Source organism: Aegilops tauschii, chromosome 5, assembly GCF_002575655.3.
Source record: "Aegilops tauschii subsp. strangulata cultivar AL8/78 chromosome 5, Aet v6.0, whole genome shotgun sequence".
Taxonomy (NCBI): domain Eukaryota; kingdom Viridiplantae; phylum Streptophyta; class Magnoliopsida; order Poales; family Poaceae; genus Aegilops; species Aegilops tauschii.
The window spans coordinates 306,941,530-306,955,487 of record NC_053039.3 but is presented as its reverse complement, the minus strand read 5'-3'; positions in this window follow the sequence as shown (position 1 = coordinate 306,955,487).

Sequence of the window (13,958 nt, the reverse complement as noted above, 5' to 3'; positions counted from 1 at the left end):
GACGGGCGGGGCGCGGAAGGACGGCAGTTGGCAGCGCTGAGAGGTAGCGGTCGACGGCGACGTCCCATGCCACTTTGGGGGGCGCGCACGGGCACGAACGCGGCTGGTGCAGCCAAACGCACGGGGACCGGCGCCACGGTGAGTGGAGGGGCGCGCACGGGCACGGGCGCTGACACTGGCATGTACACGAGCTCGCACGGGTTCGCGGAGACCTCGCTGACGCCCATGGCTTCCACCTCCGCGATAGTGCTCGACGACCAGCCCATCAATACTACGGGGATGGTCGCTGGCACGGGCGAGGGGATGGGAGCTGGGATGGGAGCGGGGGCAGCAACCGCCGCGGGCAGCTGGTTCTGGGCCATGTCCATGAGGCCCTATTCCTCCTTATTTTCTATCTCCTCTGGCTCGGAGTCGACTTCACCAAACTTGATGACTAGTGGTAGATGATCCTTCTTCGCCATGGGGTTGGTGGAGGTCAGCGGGAGGGAGGGGAATGTGAGGCGAACAGTAAGGCCGCCCGTATTAAGCAGCGGCTCGGGCGCCATTAATGGAGAGGAAGGCGGGCGGCCATGGAAGTCAAAGGGCTTGCTTCCCAGTGAGCCTGCGCAACGTACAACTCGCACGCTTCCCGGTGAGTCTACGCATTGGAGGGCAGCTTGCACGCCTCTCGGTGAGCCTGCGCACCGGACTGCGGTCGCACGCCTCCTGTTCAGTCAATCAGCTGTCCGCACGGCACCTCTTATAGCCATTAAAACGAAGACACGTGGCGTCATGTGAATGTTTAACATAACGCACACGATTTGAATTATACAAAATTTTGCAATGTTAGAGTGGCACCTATTTGTTTCAAAATGCCTTTGTTGGCTGTTATTCGACTGCTCCTTCTCTTAAAATGGACACGAAAAATACCGCGGCATGTCGGGTGCCATTCCATGATAGCATGCCAAGTTGGAATTTCAGACGAGTTTTGGATTTGCTAGAATTTAAAAACAAAGAATCTCAACATTTTGCCGGCAATCAACGGTGCGCTGATGTTTGAAATTCATTCACATTTCTTGCATGGGACCTAAGCATGCACCCAAGGAAAAAGATTTGATTTTTCAACAAATATATATGCACTTGAGCATCTGCATGTAGTTGAAATTACAATTATGCACATAAAATGCCTAGAAAACCTAGTTAATGTTTAAAAATGTCCAAACGAACCCCAAAAAATTCCAAAACCTAACACAACACTCCTATTGTTCTATGTTGACACTTGAAATTTTTTGAAAGCAATAAGAGGCAGCGGATATCGTTTCATCCCCAAAGGTGGCACGTTCCCTACCAAAACCATCAGGCTTGTTGTGAGAAGCTCTGTTTTGTAAGAAACTTATATCCAAACCTGCCCCAAATGGGACAAAAAAATTACCACGGCATGTTGATGCCGCTCCATGATAGCATGCCAAGTTTCATGAATTTCAGACGAGTTTTGGATTTACTAGAATTTAAAAACCAGGTATCTCAATGCTTGCGGCCGAGTGAGGGTGGCAGGGTGTTTGACATTCATTACCATTTCTTGCATGGGACCTAAGCATGCAACCAAGGACACATATTTGAATTTTCAACTAATTTATCTACATTAGAGCATGTGCATGTAGTTCAAATTTGAATTATGCACATAAATGCATTGAAAACTCAATTAATGCATAAAAATGTACAAACGAACCCCGAAAAACACAACACTCCTATTGTTCTATGTTGACATGAGAAAAAATTTGAAAGCAATAAGAGGCAATGGATATCGTTTCGTCCCCAATGGTGGGATGTTCCCTACCGAAACCATCATGCTTGTTATGAGAAGCTCTGGTTTGTGAGAAGCATATACCCAAACCTGCCCCAAATGGGACAAAAAATTTACCACGGCATGTTGATGCCGCTCCATGATAGCATGCCAAGTTTCATGAATTTCAGACGAGTTTTGGATTTACTAGAATTTAAAAACAAGGTATCTCAATGTTTGCGGCCGAGTGACGGTTGTAGGGTGTTTGTCATTCATTCCCATTTCTTGCATGGGACCTAAGCATGCAACCAAGGATACATATTTGAATTTTCAACCAATTTATATGCATTGTCGTCCTCCGGGACGCCGTTGTTGAAGTCTCCAATGCAGCACAGAATGTTCTTCACTTGTAAATCAAACATCATATCACCGCGCGATCGACGGGCGGGGCGCGGGAGGACGGCAGCTGGCGGCGCTAAGAGGTAGCGGTCGACGGCGGCGTCCCATGCCACTGTAGGGGGCGCGCGCACGGGGACCGGCGCCGCGATGGGTGGAGGGGCGCCCACAGGCACGGGCGCTGGCGCTGGCATGTACACGAACTCGCGCTGGTCCGCGGATACCTCGCTGGCGCACGTGGCTTCCAGCTCTGCGATAGTGCTCGGCGACTAGCCCATCAATGCTACGGGGATGGTCGCTGGCATGGGCGCGGGGATGGGAGCTGGGACGGGAGTGGGGGCAGCAACTGCCGCGGCCAGCTCGTTCTGGGCCACGTCCATGAGGCCCCATTCCTCCTTATTTTCTATCTCCTATGGCTCAGAATCGACTTCACCAAACTTGAAGACTAGTGGCAGATGATCCTTCTGCGCCATGGCGTTGGTGGAGGTCTGCGGGAGGGAGGGGAATGTGGGGCGAACAGTAAGGCCGCCCGTATTAAGCAGCGGCTCGGGCTCCATTAATGGAGAGGAAGGCGGGCGGCCATGGAAGACAAAGGGCTTGCTTCCCAGTGAGCCTGCACAGTGTACAGCTCGCACGCTTCCCGGTGAGCCTGCGCATTAGAGGACAGCTTGCACGCCTCTCGGTCAGCTTGCGCACCGGACTGCGCTCGCACACCTCCTGTTCAGTCAATCAGCTGTCCGCACGGCACCTCCTATAGCCATTAAAAGGAAGACACGTGGCATCACATGAATGGTTAACATAACGCAGACGATTTGAATTATACAAACGTTTGCGACGTTAGAGTGGCAGCTATTTGTTTCAAAATTCCTTTGTTGGTTGTTATTCGAGTGCAGCTTCTCTCAAAATGGACCTGAAAAATACCGCGGCATGTCGGGTGCCATTCCATGATAGCATGCCAAGTTTGAATTTCAGACGAGTTTTGGATTTGCTAGAATATAAAAACAAAGTATCTCAACATTTTGCCGGCAATCAACGATGCCCTGGTGTTTGAAATTCATTCAGATTTCTTGCATGGGACCTAAGAATGCACCCAAGGACAAAGATTTTATTGTTCAACCAATTATATGCATTGGAGCATGTGCATGTAGTTCAATTTGAATTATGCACATAAAATGCCTAGAAAACCTAGTTAATGTATAAAAATGTCCAAACGAACCCGAAAAAAATCCAAAATTGAACACAACGCTCCTATTGTTCTATATTGACACTAGAAATTTTTTGAAAGCAATAAGAGGCAGCGGATATCGTTTCGTCCCCAAAGGTGGCACGTGCCCTACCAAAACCATCAGGCTTGTTGTGAGAAGCTCTGGTTTGTGAGAAACTTATACCCAAACCTGCACCAAATGGGACAATAATTTTACCACGGCATGTTGATGCCGCTCCATGATAGCATACCAAGTTTCATGAATTTCTGACGAGTTTTGGATTTACTAGAATTTAAAAACCAGGTATCTCAATGTTTGCGGCCGAGTGACGGTGGCAGGGTGTTTGACATTCATTCCCATTTCTTGCATGGGACCTAAGGATGCAACCAAGGACACATATTTGAATTTTCAACCAATTTATCTGCATTAGAGCATGTGCATGTAGTTCAAATTTCAATTATGCACATAAATGCATTGAAAACTCAATTAATGCATAATAATGTCCAAACGAACCCCGAAAATCCCAAAAATTGACACAACACTCCTATTGTTCTATGTTGACACGAGAAAAAAATTGGAAGCAATAAGAGGCAATGGATATTGTTTCGTCCCCAAAGGTGGGATGTTCCCTACCGAAACCATCATGCTTGTTGTGAGAAGCTCTGCTTTGTGAGAAGCATACACCCAAACCTGCCCCAAATGGGATAAAAAATTTACCACGGCATGTGATACGTCTCCATCGTATTTACTTTTCCGAACACTTTTGCCCTTGTTTTGGACTCTAACTTGCATGATTTGAATGGAACTAACCCGGACTGACGCTGTTTTCAGCAGAATTGCCATGGTGTTATTTTTGTGCAGAAACAAAAGTTCTCGGAATGACCTGAAACTTCACGGAGATTATTTTTGGAAATAATAAAAAATATTGGCGAAAGAATCAAGGCCAGGGGGCCCACACCCTGTCCATGAGGGTGGGAGGCGCGCCTGCCCCCCCCCCCCCCCCAGGCGCGCCCCCTACCTCGTGGGCCCCTTAGTGCTCCATCGACCTCAACTCCAACTCTATATATTCACGTTCGGGGAGAAAAAATCAGAGAGAAGGATTCATCGCGTTTTACGATACGGAGCCGCCGCCAAGCCCTAAACTCTCTCGGGAGGGCTGATCTGGAGTCCGTTCGGTCCTCCGGAGAGGGGAATCCGTCGCCATCATCATCATCAAGCATCCTCCATCACCAATTTCATGATGCTCACCGCCGTGCGTGAGTAATTCCATCGTAGGCTTGCTGGACGGTGATGGGTTGGATGAGATTTATCATGTAATCGAGTTAGTTTTGTTAGGGTTTGATCCCTAGTATCCACTATGTTCTGAGATTGAAGTTGCTATGACTTTGCTATGCTTAATGCTTGTCACTAGGGCCCGAGTGCCATGATTTCAGATCTGAACCTATTATGTTTTCATGAATATATGTGAGTTCTTGATCCTATCTTGCAAGTCTATAGTCACCTACTATGTGTTATGATCTGGCAACCCCGAAGTGACAATAATCGGGACTACTCCCGGTGATGACCGTAGTTTGAGGAGTTCATGTATTCACTATGTGTTAATGCTTTGGTCTGGTACTCTATTAAAAGGAGGCCTTAATATCCCTTAGTTTCCAATAGGACCCCGCTGCCACGGGAGGGTAGGACAAAAGATGTCATGCAAGTTCTTTTCCATAAGCACGTATGACTATATTCGGAATACATGCCTACATTACATTGATGAATTGGAGCTAGTTCTGTGTCACCCTATGTTATGACTGTTACATGATGAACCGCATCCGGCATAATTCTCCATCACCGATCCAATGCCTACGAGCTTTTCACATATTGTTCTTCGCTTATTTACTTCTCCGTTGCTACTGTTACAATCACTACAAAACCCAAAAATATTACTTTTGCTACCTTTACCATTACTTCCATACGACTTTGCTACTAAATACTTTGCTGCAGATATTAAGTTATCCAGGTGTGGTTGAATTGACAACTCAACTGCTAATACTTGAGAATATTCTTTGGCTCCCCTTGTGTCGAATCAATAAATTTGGGTTTAATACTCTACCCTCGAAAACTGTTGCGATCCCCTATACTTGTGGGTTATCAAGACTATTTTCTGGCGCCGTTGCCGGGGAGCATAGCTCTATTCTTTGAGTCACTTGGGATTTATATCTGCTGGTCACTATGAAGAACTTGAAAGACGAGAAAACCAAAATTTATCCCTCAACTACGAGGGGAGGTAAGGAACTGCCACTAGCTCTGCACTTGATTCACCTTCTGTTTTGAGTAAGCTTGCGACACCTAAACCTGCTTCCGCTATGAATTCTGATATGTTGCATGTTATTGATGATGCCACTTCTGCTATACAAGATACTTATGATGAAACTACTTCTATGCTTGATACTACTGTGCCACTTGGTGAATTTCTTGATGAACAACTTGCTAGGGCTAGAGAGAATGAAATTATTGAAACTGATAATATTGATGAAAGTGATGATGAAGATTCTCCCCCTAGATATGAATTGCCTGTTGTGCCTGAGGGCTATGTTATGGATGAAGAAACTGCTAGAGACTTTCTTGCTTGCAATGATAGGAGTGATCTTAAGAAATTATTAGCTAAGCTGAAAGAAAAATCTCTGAATGCTAGAATGAAATATGATCCTGCTTATGCTACTTCACCTATCTTTGTTCTGATAAGGATTATGAATTCTCTGTCGATCCTGATATAATTACTTTGGTTGAATCTGATCCTTTCTATGGCTATGAATCTGAAACTGTTGTGGCACATCTTACTAAATTAAATGATATAGCCACCCTGTTCACTAATGATGAGAAAACTCGCTACTATTATATCCTTAAAATATTTCCGTTCTCATTAAAGGGTGATGCTAAGATATGGTTTAATTCTCTTGATCCTGGTTGCGTGCGTAGTCCCCAGGATATGATTTATTACTTCTCTGCTAAATATTTCCCTGCTCATAAGAAACAAGCTGCTTTAAGGGAAATATATAATTTTGTGCAAAATGAAGAAGAGAGTCCCCCACAAGCTTGGGGGAGGCTTCTCCAATTACTTAATGCTTTGCCTGATCATCCTCTCAAGAAAAATGAAATACTTGATATCTTTTATAATGGACTAACCGATGCTTCCAGAGACCACCTGGATAGTTGTGTTGGTTGTGTTTTCGGGGAAAGAACAGCTGATCAAGCTGAAATTCTATTGAATAATATGTTGACAAATGAAAATAATTGGACACTTCCTGAACCAACTCCTGAGCCAACTCTGAAGAAAAGGGGTATTCTATTTCTCAGTCCTGAAGATATGCAAGAGGCAAAGAAATCTATGAAAGAAAAAGGTATAAAAGCTGAAGATGTTAAGAATTTACCTCCTGTTGAAGAAATACATGGTCTTAATGTACCGCCTGTTGAAGAAATACATTGTCCTAATAACCCAACACAGGTAGTAAAGGTAAATTCTCTTTATAGATTTGATGAAGGTGATATTCCTCGTTATAAGTCTGCTAGCCAATGCTTAGATGAGTTTGATAATTTTATTTTCAAACAAGAAAACTTCAATGCTTATGTTGGTATACAATTGAAACACAATGCTTATATGATTGAACACTTGAGTGATTATATGTCTAGAGTTAAAGGTGAACTTAAACTCATTAGTAAACATGCTTCTATGGTCACCACTCAAGTAGAACAAGTACTTAAAGCTCAGAATGATTTGCTCAATGAATTGAATAGTAAGAATAATGACTTTGCTGTTAGAGTGGCAACTAGAGGTGGTAAAGTGACTCAGGAACCTTTGTATCCTGAGGGCCACCCTAAGAGAATTGAGCAGGATTCTCAGAGAAATAATATTGATACACCTAGTCCCTCTAAAAAGAAGAAAAAGAAAAATGATAGGACTTTGCATGCTTCTAGTGAACCTATTGTTGACACACCTGAGAATCCCAATGATATTTCTATTTCTGATGCTGAAACACAATCTGGTAATGAACATGAACCTAGTGATAATGTTAATGATGATGTTCATGTTGATGCTCAACCTAGCGATAATAACAATGTACAGATTGAACCTGTTGTTGATCTTGATAACCCACAATCAAAGAATCAACGTTATGATAAGAGAGACTTTGTTTCTAGGAAGCATGGTAAGGAAAGGGAACCTTGGGTTCAGAAACCCATGCCTTTCCCTCCTAAACCATCCAAGAAAAAGGATGATGAGGATTTTGAGCGCTTTGCTGAAATGATTAGACCTATCTTCTTGCGTATGCGTTTGACTGATATGCTTAAAATGAATCCTTGTGCTAAGTATATGAAATAAATTGTTACTAATAAAAGAAAGATACCGGAAGCTGAAATTTCCACCATGCTTGCTAATTATACTTTTAAGGGTGGAATACCAAAGAAGTTAGGAGATCCAGGAGTACCCACTATACCATGCTCCATTAAAAGAAATTACGTTAGAACTGCTTTATGTGATATTGGAGCCGGTGTTAGTGTTATGCCTCTATCTTTATATCGTAGACTTGATTTGAATAAGTTGACACCTACTGAAATATCTTTGCAAATGGCTGATAAATCAACTGCTATACATGTCGGTATTTGTGAGGATGTGCCTGTTGTGGTTGCAAATGTTACTATTTTAACGGACTTTGTTATTCTTGATATTCCCGAGGACGATAGTATGTCTATCATTCTTGGAAGACCTTTTTTGAATACTGCAGGGGTTGTTATTGATTGCAACAAAGGCAATGTCACTTTTCATGTCAATGGTAATGAGCATATGGTACACTTTCTGAGGAAACAACCTCAAGTTCATAGTATAAACTCTATTGGAAAAACTCCATCGATTATTTTTGGAGGTTTTGAATTTCATCTTCCTACTGTCAAGAAGAAATATGATATTCTTATTATTGGGGATGTGCATATCCCCGTTGAGGTAACATAGTGTTATTCGAAATTTCTTCGGTTTCATGTTATTCGAAATGAGTTTGTTAACAAGACCTGATCAACCTTGTTAGCGGATTCCTTTTGATGAGCATGAGATGGATGAAGTTAGAAGGCACAACCTTCTGTACCCTCCTTCTACTTTCTGTTATTTAGTTGAAATAAAGTAAAATTAGTATTTTCTGTCTTTTTATGAATTATCCGTGCAATAAAAAATACCCCGAAAATAAAAGTTCTCCAAATGCCCCGAAAATGAAATGTGATTTTTTCTGGAATATTTGAGAATATCTGGCACTAAGAACACAACGGGGGGAGCAAGCACCTGGCCACGAGGGTCTAGGGCGCGCCCCCTGCCTCGTGGGCCCATGGTGGCTCCCCTCCACTTATTCCTGCACCCACACACTCCTTCTTCCTCCCAAAAAAATCACCAACCAGCTCAAGCACGAGTTCTAGCTCATTTTGCTGCGATTTTCGATCTCCTTGCTCAAAGCACCTCTCACAAAACTGCTTTGGGGGATTGTTCCTTGGTATGTGACTCCTCCAATGGTCCAATTAGTTTTTGTTCTAGTGCTTTATTCATTGCAAATTTTTGCTGCCTAGTGACCATGTTCTTGAGCTTGCATGTCAAATTTATATGGTCCCAAGTAGTTCTAATGCATGATATAGTCTCTAGGCACTTGTGGGAGTAGTTGCTATCAATTTTGTTGAGTTTGGTTCACTTTTATTTGAAGTTACTAAAAATTTCAGAAATTTTCAGAAAATAATGAAGAGATTTTTGAGGGGCTCTTCGAGCCGAAGCTCGAAGGATAAGCAAAGTGAAGAAGAAGAGAGGCCCAAGTATAATCTCCCTCGCATCATGGAAGTTCGGCCGTGTGAATGGCCTTGTGATGATTTCTTGAGAACAGACGGGATTTATGATGATTTTTATGAATTGGCTGAGAATGCAGGCCTCACCGACTTCCTCCGCGACCAACGCAAACAGTACCTCTTACTCACTAATATCTTTGTGCAAAATTTTCATTTCCATTATAGGAGGTCTCCACCTTTGGTGGATTTCTATTTATATGATGAGTACAAGGAGATGCCCCTCTCTGAATTTTGTGAGGTTTGCAAGTTGCCTTTTCCGGGCAGCGTAGAGGAACCACATCGTGACGATGTGGAGGGGTTTATTGATACAATTGCTGTAGGGGAAACTAGGAAAGTTTTCGATGCAAGAATCACTAGCATACATTTTCCTGTTTTACGTTACTTTGCATTATTTGCTAGTAGATGTTTAATTGGTCGCGGAAACTGTGGCAACCTAAGTGCCCCTGATATTGTTATTTTGTGCCATGCCTTGTTTCGTGATGACTCATTTAGCATGGGCGCTATTGTTGCAAAGGGTTAAATCTTAACCGTACCAAGGGCCCCATCTTGGGAGGCATCTTCGCCTCACGCCTCGCCGCATACTTTAACATACCTATTAGGCATTATGAGAAGGAAGAAAAATTGTTGCCTACTGTTCTTCTAGATTACAAGAGTATGGTTGCACATGATTTCATTGTTAAGAACAGGAAAAAGGAGCTTAACTATAGACTATTATTTGATAAAAATCACCCTGAGACTATTACCTTGCCTGCTCCTTCCTTGTTTGATTTATCTGCAGGTGAGTACCTAGTTCCGTTGGAGGCCATTCACGCCTACCGGAACCCCACATCAGCTACAGAGCCAGATCCGGAACCACAATTTGCTCCCCCACGCCAGTCTGTTTACCAGTGGGATCCGGAGGAGGTTGCCAACCAGTGGCAACCCAAGGCTTCATCTCAGTATGACCCCAACTATAACTTTGGATATCCGCCAGGCCAGCCGTGGCGATAGACCGACTTAGGCCAAAAGCCTAAGCTTGGGGGAGTACGTATTTCTCACCGACATTACATTTATGTTCACACAGTCATGCTAGTTGTCAGTGCTCATACTTTTTCACTGTAATATCCATGCTAGTATTTTTCTTTTTATGCTTTCTTCTTGTGTGTTTGAAAAACTTTATGAAAAACCAAAAAAATTAGTAGTAGCTTTTAGCTAGTTTACTTCCATGTTGTAGTAGTAATAATTAAAAGAAAACCCAAAAAGATTTCCCGTTCTTCTTTTGCTTGTTGGGAGCTTTCCCATGTAAATAGTATTATTTCTTTTCTTTTCTTTGGGGGTCGATAGGAGAAGACCATAATAAAATTGTTGAAGTGGCTCTTATATGCATTATTGTTGATTTAACCAAGAGCCCATCTTGCCTTGTCTTCTCCTCTGTATTGAATGCTTGCAGATTCCAGCTTAGTCCAATGCACGTGCACTATTATTATTATTCACATCGTTCGGTCATGCAAGTGAAAGGCAATAATGACGATATATGATGAAATGATTGAGATGAGAGAATCTGGTATGAACTCGACCTCTCTTGTTTTTGTAAATATGATTAGTTCATCATTCCTGATTCAGCCTATTATGAATAAACATGTTTGCAATGACAATTAGAGATTATAGTTGCTTATGCCATGCTTAAATTAGCTAGGAGTTTATAATAGTTTATCTTGCGTGCCAACATGCTATTAAAATGGTTGTGATGTGGTATGATAGGGTGGTATCCTCCTTTGAATGATTCAAGTGACTTGACTTGGCACATGTTCACGCATGTAGTTGAAACAAATCAACATAGCCTTCATGATATTTATGTTCATGGTGGATTATATCCTACTCATCCTTGAACTCAATGTTCATTAAGTTTAATGCATGTTCATGACTGTTGTCGCTCTCTAGTTGGTCGCTTCCCAGTCTTTTCTAGCCTTCACTTGTACTAAGCGGGAATACTGCTTGTGCATCCAATCCCTTAAGCCCCAAAGTTATTCCATATGAGTCCACTATACCTTCCTATATGCGGTATCTACCTACCGTTTCAAGTAAATTTGTATGTCCCAAACTCCAAACCTTCAAACGAAATTCTGTTTTGCATGCTCGAATAGCTCATGTATCAACTAGGGTTGTCTGTATCTTCCATGTTAGGCGGGTTATTCTCAAGAGGATAACTGCAAATGGCTGGTCACTCACGAGAAAATGGCTGGTCACCGGGATGCCCAGTCCCATGCTTTAAGCAAATCAAATCAAAATAACTGCAAACAAAACTCCCCCAGGGCTGTTGTTAGTTGGAGGCACTCGTTCTTTCGAGCAAGCCATGGATTGATGCTTGTTGGTGGAGGGGGAGTAAAAACTTTACCATTCTGTTTGGGAACCGCCTATAATGTGTGTAGCATGGAATATATCACCATCTCTTGGTTGTTATGTTGACAATGAAAGTATGCCGCTCAAAATATTATTTATCTCTACTTCAAAATCGAGCTCTGGCACCTCTACAAATCCCTGCTTCCCTCTGTGAAGGGCCTATCTATTTACTTTTATGTTGAGTCATCACCCTCTTATTAAAAAGCACCAGCTGGAGAGCACTGCTGTCATTTGCATCCATTACTATTAATTTATATTGGGTATGACTATGAATGGTTCTCTTTTACCATGAATTACAATGTTTAGTCAGTCCTTGATCTTTAAAGGTGCTCTGCATTTATGTTTTGCGGTCTCAGAAAGGGCTAGCGAGATACCATCTTGTTATATCATATTATGATTGTTTTGAGAAAGTGTTGTCATCCGAGATTCATTATTATTGCTCGCTAGTTGATTATGCCATTGACATGAGTAAACATGAGATCTGAGTGTTATTGTGAATATGGTTAGTTCATAATCTTTGCTGAAAACTTGAATGATGGCTTTACATATTTACAACAACAAGAGCAAACAGAATTTGTAAAAGTTTTTCTTTATCACTTTCAGTTTATCAACTGAATTGCTTGAGGACAAAGAAAGGTTTAAGCTTGGGGGATTTGATACGTCTCCGTCGTATCTACTTTTCTAAACACTTTTGCCCTTGTTTTGGACTCTAACTTGCATGATTTGAATGGAAATAACCCGGACTAGCGCTGTTTTCAGCAGAATTGCCATGGCGTTATTTTTGTGCAGAAACAAAAGTTCTCGGAATGACCTGAAACTTCACGGAGATTATTTTTGGAAATAATAAAAAATATTGGCAAAAAGAATTAAGGCCAGGGGCCCACACCCTGTCCACGAGGGTGGGAGGCGCGCCTGCCCCCCCCCCAGGGCGCGCTCCCTGCCTTGTGGGCCCCCTGGTGCTCCACTGACCTCAACTCCAACTCTATATATTCACGTTCGGGGAGAAAAAAATCAGAGAGAAGGATTCGTCGCGTTTTACGATACAGAGCCGCCGCCAAGCCCTAAACTCTCTCGGGAGGGCTGATCTGGAGTCCGTTCGGGGCTCCAGAGAGGGGAATCCGTCGCCATGCTCATGATGCTCACCGCCGTGCGTGAGTAATTCCATCATAGGCTTGTTGGGCGGTGATGGGTTGGATGAGATTTATCATGTAATCGAGTTAGTTTTGTTAGGGTTTGATCCCTAGTATCCACTATGTTCTGAGATTGAAGTTGCTATGACTTTGCTATGCTTAATGCTTGTCACTAGGGCCCGAGTGCCATGATTTCAGATCTGAACCTATTATGTTTTCATGAATATATGTGAGTTCTTGATCCTATCTTGCAAGTCTATAGTCACCTACTATGTGTTATGATCTGGCAACCCCGAAGTGACAATAATCGGGACCACTCCCGGTGATGACCGTAGTTTGAGGAGTTCATGTATTCACTATGTGTTAATGCTTTGGTCCGGTACTCTATTAAACGGAGGCCTTAATATCCCTTAGTTTCCAATAGGACCCCGCTGCCACAGGAGGGTAAGACAAAAGATGTCATGCAAGTTCTTTTCCATAAGCACGTATGACTATATTCGGAGTACATGCCTACATTACATTGATGAATTGGAGCTAGTTCTGTGTCACCCTATGTTATGACTGTTACATGATGAACCGCATCCGGCATAATTCTCCATCACCGATCCAATGCCTACGAGCTTTTCACATATTGTTCTTCGCTTATTTACTTTTCCGTTGCTACTGTTACAATCACTACAAAACCCAAAAATATTACTTTTGCTACCGTTACCGTTACTTCCATACTTCGCTACTAAATACTTTGCTGCAGATATTAAGTTATCCAGGTGTGGTTGAATTGACAACTCAACTGCTAATACTTGAGAATATTCTTTGGCTCCCCTTGTGTCGAATCTATAAATTTGGGTTGAATACTCTACCCTCGAAAACTGTTGCGATCCCCTATACTTGTGGGTTATCAGCATGTTGATGCCGCTCCATGATAGCATGCCAAGTTTCATGAATTTCAGACAGGTTTTGGATTTACTAGAATTTAAAAACCAGGTATCTCAATGTTTGCGGCCGAGTGACGGTGGCAGGGTGTTTGACATTCATTCTCATTTCTTGCATGGGACCTAAGCATGCAACCAAGGATACAGATTTGAATTTTCAACCAATTTATATGCATTGTCGTCCTCCGGGACGCCGTTGTTGTAGTCTTCAATGCAGCACGGAATGTTCTTCACTTGTAAATCAAACATCATATCGTCGTGCGATAGACGGGCGGGGCGCGGGAGGACGTCAGCTGGC